Source organism: Apteryx mantelli, chromosome 5, assembly GCF_036417845.1.
Source record: "Apteryx mantelli isolate bAptMan1 chromosome 5, bAptMan1.hap1, whole genome shotgun sequence".
In the NCBI taxonomy this organism is placed as follows: Eukaryota; Metazoa; Chordata; class Aves; order Apterygiformes; family Apterygidae; genus Apteryx; species Apteryx mantelli.
The window spans coordinates 81,675,212-81,690,408 of NC_089982.1; positions in this window are offsets into that span (position 1 = coordinate 81,675,212).

A 15,197-nucleotide genomic window follows, 5' to 3' on the forward strand; every position below is an offset into this window, starting at 1 on the left:
AGAGGGATGCGGAGAAGATCCAGCAAAGGGCCACTGTCCAGCCAGGGCCAGAGCACATGGGCTGTGGGGAGAGCTGAGGGAGCTGGGCTTGTTAGGTCTGGTAAAACCAGCAGCAGCCTACAGCTACTGGAGGGGAGCTACAAAGACACCTGAAGAGAAAGAAACGCTGTCTGGGCAGTGGCAGGTGAGATAACAGGGGGCACAAAGTGCAGTTTGGGGGGCTCAGGTTGCATTTTGTGTAAACGAGGCAAGTGGTGGAGCTCTGGGATGGCTACGCAGAGAGGCAGTGATATCTGTGTCTGAGGAGCTTTCCAGACAGAGCAAGACCACGGCCCAGCTCATCTGTGTTGATGATGGTCCAGCTTTAAGCATGAAGCTGGACTAAGGTCTCCAGAGACCTCTTCCAGCAAATATTTCTGTGATGCTATGAAGAAACCAGAAAAACTGTAAGTTTTGTGATCTGCAAGTTTTATCCTGAGTGACACTACAAAGTGTTATACTAACAAATTTTAAAATTTATATAATAATGCCAAGGCCCAGGGCTTTTCCTGGGGATTACTGATCGGCTGGGAGAGTTGATGGCCTGAAGCAAGACTGCAGGGCATTAAGAGAAATGGTCATCAATTTTCCAAGAAATGCCTAAGAGTGGTGTTGTTACTGTGGTTTTAAGAGCATCTTTTAAAGGACACTAAGTTATAGGGTTTTTGCTCTTTTTTATTTTCTTCTTTGCTGTGAAATAATTCCTGAGGAAATGAAGAGGGGAGAATGAAAATGATTTCTCAAAACTGGCAGGAAGCATAACAGGGAAGTGGAAATGCCTCAAATGGTTAATATTAGAAATTGCTGGAAGTGATTTGGGGAGGATTTGAAGAGATTTCTGCATGCTAACTGCAAGAGGTCACCTAATATGAATGGGGCTGTAGCAAAATTTTAAAAGGCCAGACAAATGCAGCCATTAATAACTTGAAGTGACTATGAAATGTTTTTTGCAGGAATTTATCCTGAGTTTTCTTTATTTATTCATAAGCAGATTTTGCTTATTTTTTTTAATTGTTTTGCTTGGCACTCAAAATTATTCAATGATGTTTTCTGTGAGAAGACTTTTTGTGGTGCAGAGGTCTACTGCTATAGTAGCTTTCAAGATTCCCACTTCTGAATTTCCCGCTTATGTTTTGTCTGTCTTTTTCCTTGAGAATTCTTTAGTGTGAACATGAGCCCAGCAGAAGGCCTGCAGAAAATTACTAATTGGCTTTGTAAAACCTGCCCAGCGGGTTCGTGTTTTTATTCTAATAAGCATTTGAGAAGACTTGGTAAGCTGCAAAAAGAGGAGGCTTACACGAAGGGAGACAAATAAGGCGATTGTAGCCCTTGTTATCTCTTTCTGGTACAACGGTTGTATTCTGGGTCCCATTACGGAGCATGGACTGCATGGCCATATGCTCTTTTTCTGTCTTCCTGCCCTCCATCCCTCATTTCTGGATCAGGATTGCATCTGGCCTAGGAAATGTTTCGCTAGGAGTAATAGGGGTAGTCAACATCTTTCCAGCCTCACTTACATAAATTATAGTGTTGCTTTACCCAGTGTGCCAAATACTGTGTTTTGCTGGATTATCTGGGATTTGTCTGTGAGCTGTCTATATACAAAAATAAAGTGTGACTGATTGTATACTGGAGTTGTCCAAAGACATGCTCTGTAACTATAGGTTCAAGCTGGCTTTCCAGGGAGTGGACCTGGGGTTTGAAGGGAGAATCCAGGTTCCCAGAGCTGTGGCTCAAAAAAGATCCATCTTAGAGGTCCTGAAGCTAACTGAGTCTAGAGAAAATGTAGAAATTTGGCTCTACGTTTTGGGAACCCAAACACAGCAGCATAGCAAGTTTTTTGGTTCACAGTTGCATTAGCTGGTGATGGAGCCCAGTGGATGTGTTTCTCCAGCCAATTATGCTGCAATACGAATCAGTAATACTTTAGTGAGCTGCTTCATCTGCAAACTGGAGGGGCCCCTCCCAACATCTTAGTTTGCTGTGGTGCTGTAGTCACGAAAGAGGGACCTGGGCAGTACAACAAGGAGCTGAAGGCTCCTGCGTTCAGCATTCGCTCTCCCCTTCCACCTTAGCAAACGAGACCTGAAACACACTTCCAAACTTGTTCTCTGTTGCTGCCTATCAAGGCAGAACGCCCCTGCATAGCTTTCCTTCCGATTATGGCATTTCAACACTGCCAGATACATTGCACATGGGTTTCTTTTTTCTTTAGCAACATAATCTGCTGACCACTTCTGGAGGCAAAGTCCTGATTTGATGGACTAGTGATCCAATCTGATCTGACACAGTCTTGGTCCCCATTATTTCTTCCTGATACTATTTCTCTCACAGAAATATATCATTTGTCATTTTTTGAAAATCTACACGTTTGTCACAAGAAGTTTGAAGCTGGCTGTGGTTTCCCTGCAGCTGTCTAGAAGTCATCCTTTATGCTCTCCATGGAGTTTCATTTTATTACTAAGCTAAACTTCGGGAAGATTAAACCTTCATCTTTCCCCCTTCTTTTTAATTCTACAGGACAGATACAGCTGCAAAAGATCCTCTCATCCTGCTTTGTTTTTGTGCTATTACCTTGTATAAGACAGACATCTGGATAGGTACATGGGATTTACTGTAGCAAGTCAGTGCATTTGTTCATTCAGTCTCCAGAGGAATATGAAACCTTCTGAAATGCACACGTCTCTTTCATTTTTTTGGGGTACAGGGAGACATTTAATAATTTGACAGCTTAGTCTACATCTAAGTCAAGAACAGAGTTCATGCCACTATGATCAAACTCTAGGATGTATGGAAACAGGACAGTAACTCTTAAATAGTCTACGAGGCTTCCCATAGAAAACCTTATGGCCCAGAGGAGCCGTCCTCATGTTCTGATCCCTTACCTTGTTTGTGATACTGCTTCCCTCTGCTTGAGTATCGGAGGATGTCAGTCCTTCTTTTCTATTTGCTTCTTAAGTCTTTCTTCTGTGCATATTCTGGATGGATATCTTCAAGCCGGACTCTACCTCTTTTCTCTGTATGAGCTCAATTAGAAATTCCACCTGCTGTTAGACAAGATGTGGAATTTTACTTTGGTAACAGTATGTGGCATGGAAAACAAACCCATAAACATATACATGCACATCCACAAATATAACACCTTGTTTCTACTAAAATTGGCGTGTTCTGTTCTGGAAATAAATATGGGAGTCTGTGGACAGATTAATGGACAGGTTAATGCCATGTTTCTGCTTGCTCAGCAGTGGGGTCACCCATCTTGGCTTTCCCTGCAGTGTGAGCATGTTTCCTTCCCAACGCGGGCCCTGCCTAACTGCTCAGTGTATCTCTCTGTGGTATTCAGTGCTGTGGATATTATGCAGGCGTTTGCAGGTGATCATTTGCAGGTCAAAATGATGGCTTTGAAAAATCCTAGAGAGAAAGCAAGATCCTATGAGTATTGAATTTTCAAAGTCTTTTCTATCCTTTTTAGCAGCCCTTTGGAAGCACAGGTCCTCTTCACAGAGGCACAGGGGAATACTTCGTCCCAGGAGACCCTGTCCTCAGTACCCCTGAATGAATCTTTCTTAATGACAGCAGAGGAATACCATGCTTATGTGTACAAGGACTCCCATTTTCACTCTAAATCCTCAAGTGTCTTCTAGACAGTCTTGTATGACACAGACTGGGAACAAACAGGAGAGGTCAAAGCAGCACAGCCCTGTCAGCTAGATGAGCCGGGGTTTTGTTCAAAACCCTTCTATCTCCTTTGTGTTAGTAATTTAAATAATTGCAGGCAACGGCTTAAGAGCAGGGAGCGAAGCACAGTGTTGTGCTAGAGTGATACAAGGGTGTGGGTTCAAGCAGGTGCTGCATGTGCATACATATACACTCAAGTTTCAAAGATGTAAAATCCATCCTCTGGCTAAAAAACCCTGACAAGTGGATGGTTATACTTTCTCTTTCAAAAATTACTTTATTATGTCAAGTTGCAAGATGTTATATGAAAGACAGACATGGAAAAGTACCCTCTATACAGGCCTAGAGTAACAAATTAACAAGCTATAAACAGCAAAATGATCATGAACACTGTTCTGGGGATCTGAGACCAAAAGCCTGGTTCTTCAACTCTGAAAACACCAGCCTCAAGCTCTTGAGCTAAAGGCAAAATTCTGCAACACATTCAAGCAGCAGGTCTCCTCTCCTTGCTTTCAGCCACATCACACTCGAGGGAAACATCACATTAAGAGCCAGGAACTCTCATAAAGTTTCAAAGGCGATATAAACCCTGCTGCCTGCATGTAAAAACCACAATGTGAGCATAGTCCCCTGCTAACATACGGCCTGGGAGACTAGTAATAGAGCCTCTTCTTTACTGTGGCAGGGCTTTTAGGTTTCTTCTTTGCTTTGACTCCCTGTTGTGAAAAGGGGTGAGTTTTTCCACCCTGCAGGGCTCTTGCGAGCAGAAGTATGTTTAAGGCTTTCGACACTGTCTCCCATAACATCCTCATAGACAAGCTCAGGAAGTGTGGCCTAGATGAGTGGACAGTGAGGTGGATTGAGAACTGGCTGAATGGCAGAGCTCAGAGGGTTGTGATCAGCGGCACAGAGTCTAGTTGGAGGCCTGTAGCTAGCGGTGTCCCCCAGGGGTCAGTACTGGGTCCAGTCTTGTTCAGCTTCTTCATCAGTGACCTGGATGAAGGCACAGAGTGCACCCTCAGCAAGTTTGCTGACGATACAAAACTGGGAGGAGTGGCCGATACACCAGAGGGCTGTGCTGCCATTCAGAGAGACCTGGACAGGCTGGAGAGGTGGGCAGAGAGGAACCTCATGAAATTCAACAGTGGCAAGTGCAGGGTCCTGCACCTGGGGAGGAATAACCCCACGCACCAGTACAGGTTGGGGGTTGACCTGCTGGAAAGCAGCTCTGCGGAGAAGGACCTGGGAGTGCTGGTGGACACCAAGTTAAGTATGAGGCAGCAACGTGCCCTTGTGGCCAAGAAGGCCAATGGTCTCCTGGGGTGCATCAGGAAGAGTGTTGCCAGCAGGTCGAGGGAAGTGATTCTCCCCCTCTACTCAGCCCTGGTGAGGCCCCATCTGGAGTACTGCGTCCAGTTCTGGGCTCCCCAGTACAAGAGGGATGTGGCACTACTGGAGCAAGTCCAGCGAAGGGCCACAAAGATGATTAGGGGACTGGAGCATCTCTCTTATGAGGAAAGGCTGAGAGAGCTTGGCCTGTTTAGCTTGGAGAAGAGAAGGCTGAGAGGAGATCTTATCAATGTGTACAAGTATCTGAAGGGAGGGTGTCGAGAGGATGGGACCAGACTCTTTTCAGTGGTGCCCAGCGACAGGACGCGAGGCAACGGGCACAAACTGAAACACAGGAAGTTCCATCTGAACATGAGGAAAAACTTCTTCACTGTGAGGGTGACAGAGCACTGGAACAGGTTGCCCCGAGAGGTGGTGGAGTCTCCTTCTCTGGAGATATTCAAAAGCCGCCTGGATGCAATCCTGTGCAACGTGCTCCAGGTGACCCTGCTTGAGCAGGGGGGTTGGACTAGATGATCTCCAGAGGTCCCTGCCTACAACAACCGTTCTGTGATTCTGTTACAGTCTATGAGGAGGTCATGGTCTGAGGGCTGGGGAGGGATATATAAATATGGTAATGCAGAACCTGTAAATATTGTGAAGTGAGGTGAGACATCCCCAGGGAACAGCACATGTCCTAGTGCATGTGCTTGTACCTACCTCTGAAGTGACCTGGACTTGATCTTATTACAGCAGACATATTACACTAGCTGGACCGCTGACATGATGCCTTAGGACATCTTTCTGTGCTTTAGCAGGTCATTTAATCAATCTTCCCACACAGTTTCCCCCATATTACTGCTCTGTGGCTACCTCAGAGGCTATCAGCTGGAGTAATTAGTTCATGTTAGCTTAGGAGGCTGAATAGGTAAGGAGCTCTCATTTTGATTGCTTCTGATTCATTAAGTTGAATTTTGAAATTAAGCTTTCTTTTCTCCCCTCTCCCTAAAGTTGTTAGTGCAAATAGCAGTGCATTGCATGTGAACCATTGTACGGATGTGCAGAGGAGTCACTAAAAGTTCAATTTTTCTAAAAGGCCAGTGACTGGGTCTTGGAATTTCTCTGGCAAATATACACATTTTCCCTCAAGACGTTTGCAGAAGAGAGAGGGCAACCAGATCCAAAGCGACAGCACTGCTTTTATCCCAAGCAGGCAGTGTCACTGAACTTTAGTCTTACCCAAGTCTGAAAATACAACTGTAACCTTGCAGAAGAAAGCAAAAGACGGTTTTTGCCCCAGATGCCTCAGTCAAGAGCTTTGGATGAGAAAGCCTTTATTCACCATGTGCCTTAGCTGGGAGTGTCAGTCTGGTCTGATGAGAATTTACCTCCCGGATCTTCCTCAGATTACACGGATGCTACTTTAACTGACAGGAGCAAAAGCAAAGCTTCAGCTGGCAATCCAACAGGCATTTCTTTCTCTCCCGACAGTTCATGGTGGTGGTGATTGTGGCACTTACTGAAGGAAAAAACCCACTTCTCTTCATTTGTCACCTTCCACACAGGGTCCCTCAAAGCTGCTGATTTTATTCAGTTAGGACAACGCAGCTCCTTGGAAAGCTACAGCACTTGGCACGATCTTGCATGGAAGGAAGGATTGTTTCTGCAACCACAAGTACAAAACCTTGGGCATTTAAACCCACTCGCTGCAGGGCATTTTCAGTCATCTGCAAAGAACTTGTTCTTTGATTTCCTTTCCCCCCCTCTCGCTCAGGCATTGTTGTCAGGAGACTCTGCAAATGTCAAAACCATTATCAGTGGCGGGCAAGCAGCCTCTTAATTGAACTTTTATTCTCCTGTATAACTTGCTGCGCTCCAAAGAAAAGGCTAGAGTGCTGGCAAGGAAATGGCCTTTTAGGAGTCACTGACTGTTAAAAGTAAATTATCTAAAAATAAGATATTTATTAATATTTTTCCTCATTCAGACCTTTCTTTGATTTTTATTTATGCATACGTATAAACTGGTAGATCTTTGTATATTCATAGAATTTGTGTGTATTTTCATGCATATGTAAAAATAAAAGAAACATCTAAATGTTTGAATACATTTTGCCCTTGTAACTCACTCAGGCATCTAGTATCTTGCAGCCCATCAAGTATACTGTTGCCTTGTGACAGGAGCTCACAGAAAACAAATAAAAAATAGGGGAAAAAAAAAGAAAAGTGTGAAATAAGTCTTGTTTGCCACTTTGTACTGTCTCCATCCTTCTTTTTCATCCTTTGTTCACATTGCTTCCCTTCTTCATCTATTTTGATCAAGATATGACAGGCAGACCTGAAATTCAGCTGCCTTAGTCCATAAATGTCTCTTCGGATAATGCTGTGTTCCAAGCAAAATTCAGAGCAATTGGAACAAATATCCTGAGTCCATCATTAGCCTTCCTGAATTGTTAGGACATTTTTTCCCCCCCCCCCCCCCCTTTATGTCTCCAAAAGTGGTTAGGTCTGCTTTGGCTTCAGGAATCTTCATTTTGGTGGAGGGGAATTCTGCTGGATGGAAAATATTATTTTGCCATTACTCACCCAAGGGGCTCCAAGCCATTAGAGCTTTTTCTGATTTATTTCTGGCGTACAGTCTGACTGCTCAAACTGTGCTTTTGTGGTGCCTTACAAAGAAAGAACATAATCCTGACCAGTTTGCAATGCTAAAGCCGGGTCTGTTACAGCACACAGATATTTGCAGGATCCTAATATCTCTGAGTGCCAGCTCTGGACTAGGATGCACCAATTTCTTCCCTGCTCCGCTGCTGTTGGACATACAAAACATTTACACAAGGAAAAAGCAATTGGCAAAGGATCTGGGAAGTCTTCCCATAAGGTATCAGAATGCATCACAATATTTAATGCTCAAGTGAGAAAGGGCAATGCCAGTTTTATAATTAAGGATTTCATGCAAACTGCAATTGTTTTGATAAAAAAGAATGAGCGGGACTGTGGGTCCGTGTCTCATTGCCTCATCGGTAGCGCAGCTGCATGGGACACGGTAGGCAGATGCATCCCCAGAGGGAGGAGTGCGAATGCGGCTCTCCAGCCTGTCAGGTGAAAAAGAGAGATCCAGCTGTCTCCGTATCTTCTTGCCTGAAGGGATCATCCTAGCTTTAGGCAGGGTTCCCTGCTGCGAGTGCCTCTTTCTGCATTGAGTGCCTAATTGTCTTTGAAAGAGAGCTGCTCGTTTCTCCCCATAATTTCCCCCTGGTTGACTGAGGGACCTTCCTCTTCAACAGCGAATCCTGTCTCCAGGCGAACACTCTGCATCTGCGTAATGAAAGAGTTGAACCACCTGGTCTTAAAGCCCATAAGGCCACATGGTGTCTAAAATTTAGGAAACAAATTTTGAACTCAAACTTCCTTTGTGTCTCTGTGAGTTGCCCCCCTCTTCCTTCCATACAACGTCCTGAAACCTGGGTTGCGCAGTGGAGAGGATGAGCCTCGCAAAGCTCCCTCTCAGCAGGGTGCAAGAGGCAGAACTGACCACTCTGCATTAAATCCGAGTCAGATGTGGCAGACCTGAGCCATGGCTTTTATCACACAAAAAGCAGATCTGTCAGTCTGATCACAAGCAACTGTTTGGACCCAGACCTTTCTGCTGCAGCTTCACTGAAGTCAGTGCAGTCACCATCGGCTGTCACCTCCTTGGTACGAGACCACAGTGTTCCCGGCTCAGATCCTACAGAGTCGCTATAACAGAATGCGTAGCAAACTGTCGGCTAAAGACAGGGAGAAGCAGACTTTGTCTTCTAAGACAAAGATGCTTGGTGCTGCCCTGTGAAAACTCCTTTCTACAAGCTTCGTCCACGTACAGGCAGCGAGGCGTTGTGTCAGGGCGAGCAGGTCCCTGCTTAATACCTCCCCATCGCCGGCAGGCAGTCAAGTCACCCCCGGGACTGGAGATCCCACGTCAGGCAGCTCTGGGGGCAGCTGTTTTGCCTAGGGGTTGCAGAGGGTAGAGAGGGACAGAAAAGCGCAAAGGATGGAAGAACCTGCAGCAGGGACTCCACCCACGTGAGATCAGCCCCCAAAAGTTGGTAGACCTAGGAGGCATCTCTCTTAGGAACAGCCCTGGGCTCAGCAGGATCCCCAGCAGGTCACCCTCCTGGGCGATTCCTGGCGGGCGTTACGTACCGTCACGACATCGTGCTGTTTTCAGGGGAACTGCCCTGGACTGAAGCTGCTTTGGATCAAGTTGTCAGCCTGTTCCTCAGCTTTTCCTCTCTCTTCTGCTGAAATAGCCCACATTTCGGAGAAGGCAGTCACTAACGCAGCCAAGGAAGGGAAAATGGCTGACAGCTGACTCCCGAGCGCTAACAGCTTTGCTGCTAGCAACAAGGAGTTCAGTCTTGTTCCTTGTTGCACGCTATGCAAAGCAAGAGTTAAGAAAGGTCACGCACACGAGTTTTTTTCATCTGTGTTGCCAACAAACAAGAATTAAGTCTTGACGTGTACTTTAATTAGGCTTCTTGCCTTTTCTGGTTGCAGTTCAGTAAGAGTTTATCGGTTTGCCATGAGTAACCATAGTTACCATTCATGGGGAAGAGGCAGTGAAGAATATTAAATATGCCTCCATTCTGTGTAAGAGCTCTGTGGTTTCTGTAACTTACACTGCGCGGACTCTTTTTTTTTTTTTTTTGGATATCTTCACTAAAAATCTTTCTATCACTTGATGGCAGTAGAGCTATAATATAAATTTGAAGATACTGATGCTGCATGGATGCGTCTAAGCAAAAAAAAAAAAAAAATCATATTTATGCTTGTCCATATATTTTTCTACGGTCTCTGTTTTGTATTATAAGTTTTAAAAGACATAAGGAAAGCCTTGTATTTTCAGAAAGGATTAATGGAGAGGATATTTCATTCATTCACAGCCATCATAAATAACAGTTGGTACAACTAAACATCCCCTAAATTTCTTCAGCTGCATCTCCAAACTCTGCAGAAGTAAAATCAACTTTCTTATTGCCTTTTTAACTTCTGTGAACATAATTCCCTTTCTGCTGTCAGTGCTGCAGTAAGGGCGGCAAGCTCCTGTTGTTATGAGCCCGGGAGCTTTCACGCTGCTGGAAACGCTACTGCTTGCCCTTTTACGGTTAAAAGACATACTTTAAAAGCAACACGGCTGATATCCAGTTCCTCTCAGCTCTGATTTTCTGAAGATCAGGTAAGTCCCTGACAAACAGTGATACTTAACTATATAACCAACTAATGGGTGCTTAATATAGATGCCCATCTCCTTTTATTTTTTTGTATTCCAGGGTCAGATTCTGGCTCTAGGCCCAGTTGTATGCAAGGGACGGGCTGTACTGGTGCAGGTGTCGCTCCAGGGGTGGTTGGGTTTCCAAACCGCTTTTCTCTGAGTCACTGTGACCCCCTGTTTCTCTGCGGCTCCGGGTGTGACGGGGGCCCTGCCTGATGCTCGGATGCTTCATGGACAAATACCCCCCCACGCGTTTGTATCCCTCTGCGGTTGCTGCTCTCGCGCTGACGGCGAATCCTTTGGTGAACAGGCTGTCCCCTGCGTCTGCACGGTGCCTTGCACGCTGACATCTCCTTTTAGCAGGGCTCCCACGATGCAAATGTAAATAATCTCAGATAAAACCACGACTTCCCCCCCAAACCCTTCCTCCCTTACCCTGGGAGGAGCCAGGCAGCCGAGCAGCTCCCAGGAGCCTTTCCCAGCTTTCGGGGTACCTTCCTGGAGTAACAAAAAATCTGGCTGTACCCCAGAGAGGCAAACCTGCAGTCCAGCTCCCGTGGCTACTCTTGCACCGGAGATGCAGCGGCAGGAATTAATTGCCAGGTAGCTAAGTACTAAAATACGAGCTAATCGTCTCGTTTGCCTTTTTACCCAAGTGACTGGCATGCGTTAGTGAAGCTGCTACCTACGTAGCGAATCCCCGATAGCGAATATGGGGTCCGGCATGCCTTGTTTTGCTTTGCCGCGTAGAGGCTTGCAGCCCAGCCCTCTGCGAGCTCCAGAATATTTCCTTGCCTGGAGTTAAAAGTGTGGAATTTTATGGGACATCCAAATCTCCTTGCGCAGAAAAGCCACTGCCTCGTGGAAGAAAAACACCTCCCTTTCCCAGAGCTGACCACTCTTGGACACTCGTATGTATTTACAGTACTTGGAAGCTGCAGTCGGCTAGAGCTGTTTTTTTCCCCTCTCTTTTTTTTTTTAACTTCCAGTCCTAAACTGCTTTGCGAAAAGTACCTTGCAGTTATACAGCCGCAGTATTTCACTGTGGCGGGGACTCCATTTCAGCTGCTCCAGGACATTTCAGAAGCACGGAGCAGCCCTGCAGGGAGCAGGCAGGCGTTTGACCGTGCGTAAGCCGGCTGGTAACCCCGGCCCGCAAGCCGGGGAGCAGCTTAAAGCAAAAGCCCCTCCTGCCTCAGAGCAATTCCCGCTGGTGCACCATGAATTCGCGGTTTCTTCCCGCTGCCAGGTGGCAATGCTTTTGCTCGCGTCGGCCTCTCGGGTGTCGTTTTTGCACCGGAGCAGCTCCGCCGACCCGCGTGCCCGGCTGCGGGAGCGCTTGCCCGCTGCAGAGCGTGCCTCGGAGCGGGTCTCCTCCCGCAAGCGGGGTTTCCGGTTGAAGCCTTTCCAGACCGTATTGCTCGTTTTTTCCCCATCTCCCTCGCACGCCCAGGCTCTCTCTGGTTCAATTAATATTTAATTATTACACACACTGGGACAAGTTAAACTGGGGAGACTAGGAAAATCTCGTTCCAGACGACGCTGCCAGCCTACTTAACAGCTGTCTGGAGGGATGGAGGCACAGATTCATTTCTCCGTTCTAAATCAGGCAGAGATGGCCTTGAAAATATCTCCCATCTCAGTCTAAGATATAAATGGATTCAGAATTTGGTTTTCTATTTTTTTGTTGTCCCCTCCCCACAGTTCAGAGATCTTAAAGGAGACAGATGTTTTCTGCCTTCCTAGCTAGGCATCATTTCTGGAGGACTGTGCATCAGCTGCACCTACCCCTTAGGCTGGTCTGTAGCCATCCTTTGCCCTCTTCTAAGCCTTATTCTGAGCCGAGAAATGCCCTAGTGGGGTCCTTTACAGATCTAATCCTGAGGCTTTGCCTCTTAGGCCAGTGAGTGCATGCGTAGGACAGGACCAAAGCCCGTATGACGTAGCACCGCATTCACACAGCTCCTCTCCAGGGCCGTATCCTTTTTGTTCTGAGTTGCTCATTTTGCTCCTGGACCGAACCTGCCTTTAAATGCCCCCGTTAAATCCACGCCAGCTCCTACTTGCAGATGCTCCAGGGTGTTAAGGACGAGCAGCTGCTTGGGAAGGCCGGGGGACTTTCTTGGCATGCATTTCTCAGCAGCCAGGGAAGCCAAAGACCTGATGGGATTCAGTGTCTCTGGGATGCTGAGGTACCTGGGCAGCAATTTTCTGGATTACGAGTTTCTGGATTCAGGCACCAGAGTGTCGCAGTGAGTGCCTAAATCCATAACTAGATCTCTTTAATCTTGCTTTTGGTAAAAGGGGGGCAATAGTCGCATCGTGCTTCACTGGTCGCTGGGTAGAAGGTAAATACAATGCAATCTTAGCCTCCTTTGCGAAGGGGAGCGTCGAGCTGTGCTGAGCTCCTGCTGCAGAAGTTGGGCTGCAGGGCAGCCTCCGTGCCCCCTCCAGGGCAAAATGCTCCCGGAAGAAGGGCGGGCTTCTTTCTCAGCCGGGGTAAACTAGCAATCACCACTTGCCAGGACCTGGCCTTTATATTCTCCATTACTTTTGCTCAATCCACTTCTAAGTGCGTCAAGCAAGGGAGAAGAAAGAAATCTGTTGATCTCAGACAAACTGCCATTATTTCACTCCAAGGTATTTTGACATTTAATAACATTGGGAACATTCAAATAACGGTGCCAGGGGAATGGAACAATATTTAACTTTCATTTTACCTTGATCTCATTACTTGTTAGAAAGCCTATTACAAAACAACACTTTTCTTGTTTATGGAAGAAAGAGAGGGAAAAGTAGCCATAATTTTTAAAGCTGTAATAGCTAAAGACAACACAGAGATTATTTACCCCAAAACAGCAATCTCAGCTTCAGCTACAGTAGCTAAAGGAGCTGCTGCAGCTTTTCAGTTATCTGCATTGTATGGCTGGTGGGCACTTCTAACATAAATTCAGGAATTTGCAGTTCCTCTACCTGTCATAAGAAAATGGTTCATAAATGACTGAAGTATTCTAGTTTCTGGGAATATTATGACCCAACTTTTGCTGCAATACATGGAAACACCCCTCATTGACCTCTGGTGCTTTTGGATTGGGCACTTGCAAAAAAGATGGAAAACGGGGAATAGTTTTGACTCTTTATAGTTTAGCAGTAAGAGCAATACTAGTCTGAAAGCACTTTCCTGTGCCTATGTAATTGCATTGGACTCAGTTTTGACTGAAACGGATCGGTTACGGAAAATGGAATGGTTAGATCAAGGAATATCAGGGCTAGGTATCTGGGTAATAAATTATGTTTGTCCTTGGGAAGTGAGCTCCCATGATTTCCTTCGAATCCAGGCGGCCTCTGGGATCTATAGGAGACTCTACTGGTTCCAGTTCCTCCGGACGGGCCGGTGTTCCAGCTCTAAGCTCAGACTCTGAATATACCCCGGTTGCCTCTTCATGCTGTGAAGACTTTAAGAAGAGATGAGCGAGTTTGTCCCATTTTAAGCTAGCAGCCTTGCTTGTCCTTCTATAAAGGCATTAGCCTCCTTTGTTTAGATGCCTCCTGAAAGTAAATTATGCTCTGGCAAACCCACAGCTCTTCTAGGAGAGTTTTCATTTTCCTCCAGCACTATTTCTAGAGTACAAATGCTGCTGCAGGGGAGGGTATCAGGTCTGATTTCTTCCCTGTGGTGCTGTAAATACTCTCAGTGTCTGGAAAAAGTAAGTCTGGCAGGAATCCACCAGCTGTCTCTAGTGAGGATAATGTCATTCACTGATTTTTGATGAGGTCTTCCCTGGTGGGGAAAATAAAAAACCCACCATTTCCTCTGTCCTGTTGCCTCCTAAAAGAGAGGGCAAAGAGTTCAGTCTGGTGTCAGTTACACCCTTTATCTAATCCCCTCTTCTCTCGTTTTCAACATTGAAGTTTGGGGTTAAACTTCACAAATTCCCCATCAAAAATCTATTTTCACCACCCCTTGTCCCCTTTCTCCATTGTATCAGCGTCTTCTTCAGCACATTTGCTGCAATGCCATCTGCCAGGATGGAGCTAACTCATTAGACTCAGAGTAGCTGGCTAGACCTGACTGGATCTAGCCTGCATTTCCTCAAGCTGTCCTGTGGGTCCTTATCCTTAGATAACCCCAATTACTAAGAAATATGCTGTGCTGCCTCAGCCTTGAGCACATCTACTTATAAGTATCTTTATAAGTCAGGCATCTCTTAATCAATAATAAATTGCAAATCCTGAGATTAATAGTGCCTATTTTGGGGCACAGACTTCTATCATGATCTCCTGCACTCTTTTCCAGTGCCTTTCCCCCTGATAATTACTGTACAAATGTCCATTTTCTGGGAAAAAGACTAAAGTCTGTTTATTTTCTTTTTTGCTTTCTTTTTGAAATGCTCAAAACTAACTAGATGGTCTACAAAATAAAACGGTGTTGATTACAGGGAGTGAGAGGATCTCGCACACATCTCGGAAAGCCTGAAGCCAACCGGCCAAAGCATCAGTCTCAGGATAAGGGATGTGGCTTAAAGTGTTTTCTGACAGCAAAAGGATTTGGGGCCGGCGAAAGGAAAGCGCAGAAGGACAAGGCAACTGGCTGAGGGATGTTCCCTTGCTCTGTATGTTTTGTATGTGGTTTGGCACGTCCTGTGGACCTCCCTCGGGTCAGGGCTCACAGGCGAGGTGTCTGTTTGAGGACTCAGATTCACGTTTGAGGCCTGGGTGGACACCAAGGTTTCATGGATAAAGAAGCAGCTTCTGAAGCGGTGACTGAGCCACTAACACTCGGAGCATCTGGAGAGAGAGCGTTTTCTGCAGAAAAAATGCCTGTTGAACAGCTCAGTCACAGTCTGAGTTTGGGGCACGTCTTTGGATTTCTCTCTTCCCCTCTTGCCTCTGCTATCCT